Below are 4,508 nucleotides of genomic sequence, written 5' to 3'. Positions count from 1 at the left end.
GGACGGAAGCGGCGGCGGATGTAAACACCGCGGCGGGGCGGAGCGCCCCCCGGCCGGCCTGGCCTGGCGGCGCGGTGCGCAGCGCCTCCGCGCGGCGCGGAGGAGCAACTGCCGCCCGAATCCGGGGGACACGCGTGGAACGGGGTGGGTGACACGGGGGTGTTCTGGAACGGGCATGGGGGGCTGCTCTGGAACACACCTGGTGGGCGTTCTGGTCCAGAATTTGGATGGGAGCACATGGAGGGGCTCTGAACCATGTCCAGTTGCGTGGGGTCCAGCGCTGGAGCAGCGGTGGGATGGTGGGGGCTGGTTGGGGACACTGGTGCTGGGACACACATGGCACAGGGGTGTAAACTGCTCGGGAACAGAGGCTCACGCTCAGCCCCCCTAGCAAGGAACAGGGGTCCTGGGCTGGTTCTGCCAAGATGAGGCAGGGGACACCTCACAGGACCAGGACTGTCACTCCACAGGACCAGGACTGTCACCTCATGGAAGAACCAGTTTCCCACAGCTGGCACAGCCCAAGGATTCTGCAGCAACCTGCGAAGGGAGAATTAAAGGGGTAAGGCTGATCCCACCACCCCATCACGGGGACCCGGCCAACAAGGTGGACGTGAATTCAGATGCAATCAGGCAAAGGACTCTGCTCGGGTCAGTGTTGAGACACCCAGGAGGTGCGTTTTATTGCAAAGAAAACAAAACCACAACCCTGTCGCTTCCAGGGCCAGACACAAGTGTTTCCAAGTGTTCTGGGGCAGCAGCGCCGAGCCGCAGCCAGTTCAGGTCCAGCAGGAACAAGAGCGGTGACAAGAACGGCTGGCAGCCGAGATGAGCCCATGAGGCTCTAGCGAGCCAGCACGGATGAAGGTGGTTGTCATCTCTGCCCGTTCGAGCTGCCCCAAGCCCTCTGTGAAGGACAGATGTGCTCCTACAAAGGCGGATGGGAACAGACAAGCTGCCAACAGCGCTGGCTGCAGTGGGATCCTGCTGTGATGATCCCAGGTCATACTGCAGTAATCCATACAAAAAAGTACCTCCGTTTGATGCTGCATCCTTTGCCTGGCGGGATCCTTGAGGTGGGATCTCAAACTGTATTCTCAACCAGCACACCGTACTCCACAGCAGTTACCAGGTCACTTCTCGTCCTTTCTTTACACCCCACATACCACGAGGCTGTCTGCAGGATGCAAAGTCCTAAGCATGTGTTGGACTCTGTGTTACAGATGGTGTTCTAGACATCCAGGAGTAATTTGCAGCTTGGACATCTCAGATCACATCTGGCCACCATCCTGCAGAGACCGCGAGCCCCTCTGATGTCAGCCACACCATCGCCACGTTCCCTGGGGCACAGAGCTCCTTGCGCCTTATGTTCTCTCTGAAGAACCACCTCAATTTCAACCCAAAATCACCTCAATTTCTGTCCGTGCTCGCCGGGAGGAAAGGGGGCAGGTGGAGGAGAAAACAGATGGAACTGAGACCTTGTATTGCTACCCGGGGCCTCTAGAGCGGTGACTCCAGGGAACGTCCCATCTCATTGCGTTGCAGATGGGGATGTCCTCGCACAAACCATCCCTGACATGCCCTGTGCTCACAGGCAAGTCCAGCAGCCCTCCATGAACAAAGCAGGTGACATTCCCAACCCAGAGCTGAGAGGGAGGGATAGAAAAGTCCTTTTTTCTTCATTTTTTTTGTCTCCAACTCCCAGCAGCCACCAGGTGTCAGTGCGATCAAACGTTTGGCAGATGGAATTACAGTGAAGTCCTAAGAGGTGGAAAAAGAGTCTTCCAGGACCCACTTTGTGTCCTGTATCTGCTCCGTACCGCTCCGCGAAGAACAGCTTTGACAGTTTTTTGTTAAAAAGAAGTTTAACTACATTAAGGTGATAGAAAAGCTTCCCGTTACAAATCATACAACAAAAGTTTCTGTTCCTCTTGAAATCCTCCCTCTGCAGAGCTGGAAGCCCAAGCACTGAACAAGAGAGTAAAACGGGCTCTCGGCAGCCTCTCCACAGCTCTCCCAGCCCGCAGGTCCCCGGACACGACCCGTCTCTGCAAGGCTGGTGGGAGAGGGACAACAGTGCAATCGACTTAACAAGATCAGCCTAGTGCAAAACAAATGATACAGAGAAAAAACAAACGGTAAAGGTATTAAAAGTTTCACCAGACTACAATGAAATGCTATTAACCAGTAGATTCCTGGAGCTAAACTGAGATCATACAGCCAGGCGCAACCTGTCAGAGACAGCAGAAAATCATTCGCAGCCTCGTGACGGCCACCCTTAGACACAGTCGATATCGCCCGGATGCTCCAGGCGTACAAGACAGTCTCTGGAAAGCTTTGAGGCCATAGGAGGCCAGAAAAGTAAATCAGAGAACTTGCTAGCTTATTAATAAACCTGCACGCCCCCCTTGGTTCCTCTGAAGTTTGAAGACTCCACACTAGGTGGGGAGGTGCTGAGCCCAGGCAGAAGCGTTGCCCTACCAGCACCTTGGTGTTTCTCTAAATTAGTGAAGTGGAGAGAAAACGGGGCAGCAAAGCAGCTCCCAGCAATGAAGTACAATGAAGTGTTTTGTGGGTGAACTGATTCACATCTGATGGGTGGCATTATATTTTTAATAGCCACTGGGCATTAAAAACATATTTGATGAGGATTATTGGAATTAGAAACATTTACACAGTGAAACTGCCTAAAGGCCACGGCCATGCCAGGCCCCGTTATGCTAAGTGCTATATAAACTCAAATTTTAACTCCATGCTTTAATTTACTCACTGTATCATAACAACAACTTGCATTTAATCTTGCGAGTCCCAAAGTGCCACCGACACAGGCACGGAACTCGTGCAGTTTCACTGCACAGACCCATCCGACTCAGCGAGGGGTGGCCAGAGAAGGGCCACACGTGGCTGCCCACGTTCAGGGACTGTCCCCCATCATCAGCTGCTGGGGCAGGAGAGGGAAACTCCTCTGAGCATCTCTGCAGCCCTACCAACAACATACAAACGGAGACGATGGTCACCATCTCCTACATAACACAGGGAAAGGTATGGAGGGTAAAACCACTGAAAACTCGAATCTGGATAGGAAACCAAAGGCTTGAAACCTTGAACCCCTAATAGACTGATATCAACACGATCCTATATTGAGGTGACCCGTGATTCAGTCTGTATGCAAAGCGCTATGCAAAATGGAACAACAGACTCTTGTACCTTGACTTTAGGCACTCACATTAAGGATGAACATGCTAAAAATACCTATACATACAGGGATAGATTTACAGGCTGCGTATCTGGGGTCTTTCTGTACAAAGGTTCCCTTAAAGACCAAATGCGAAGCTGCATCTCGCAGTAAGCAAGCACGCAGATCACCGAACAGAGAGGAATTCTGTTGCCTCTGACCGAAGCAAGTCCCTCAATCCCTTGATGACAGGAAAAACAAATGCTCTAGAATTTCAGGCTTGACAGTAGTTCCGAGTCTAGGTTTAGGCAGGGCTAGCGAACGATTATGCATATTCACGTGCCTTTTATCACACGTCTTTAGGGAGCTGCAGCCTCAAAGTTGCCAGAGGCATGCCTGAGAAACGTTCATTGGGGAGCTCTTAGATCTGATTCTCATCTCATCTGAACCGGCTTTTACGCTTGCTTAAATGCAGTGATTTTAAAGATGTCACCCCAATTTATACCTATGGGACATTAAACACTTCCCTCCCTTCAGGGCAGGAGGCTGAAAAGGATACAAGAGGACCAGAAAATTATCTGAGTTTTTACTTTCCTCCCTGTTTAAGTCTCACGTGGTCTTTACATTTACGTCAAAAAGGCCAACTGAAACTAAGCTACCCTGGAAAATGGAACATGAGTGGAGAAGGCCTGCCAGTCTAAAACAGATTTAGACAAAAGATACTTTGCTGCCGATTGCACAGGCTGTTCCACTGAAGAGGCAGGTAAATGCCCTTTTTTGAGCAACTCTCCAACCTAAAGCGAATTTCTGGCTAAGATGCTGCACCATGGCACCGAATGCTCTGCAATCAGGCAAGCAAGGGTAAAGTGCTCAAAATCTGCAAACTCAGCTTCGAGCTGTGGAGCTCAAAAAGGGAATGGGGCTGTTTGCAGTTGGAGGGAGGAAATGAGATGACAGCAGGATGTTTTCCTCAGATGTAAACATCAGCCTGGCTAATTAGCAGTTGAGTGCTAGAGCACTAAAAAGAAAGAAATTTAAAAAAAAAAAAAAAATATATATATATATATGTTTTCACAGGTGGAATGCAAACGCTGCCCAGGACATGAACTGAGACTTGGCTCCTCTCCATCCAGAATGGACAGGTTTTACTGCACCTGCAGGGACTGGACATGGTCTCAAGGTCAGAATCTGGCCGCCGTAGCTCCAGCTGGACTCCCAAAGTGAATTTACCCCCCAAAACTGGACTCTTGGTGGCGGACTTGGCCTCACCGCCTTGCTCCTCACGCCCAGCCACTACCAGAGAGCTACAGTAAGTGCATTTAAAGGTGATGAA

The sequence above is a fragment of the Nesoenas mayeri genome (assembly GCF_963082525.1).
Source record: "Nesoenas mayeri genome assembly, chromosome: 10".
NCBI lineage: Eukaryota > Metazoa > Chordata > Aves > Columbiformes > Columbidae > Nesoenas > Nesoenas mayeri.
This window is presented reverse-complemented; position numbering follows the sequence as displayed.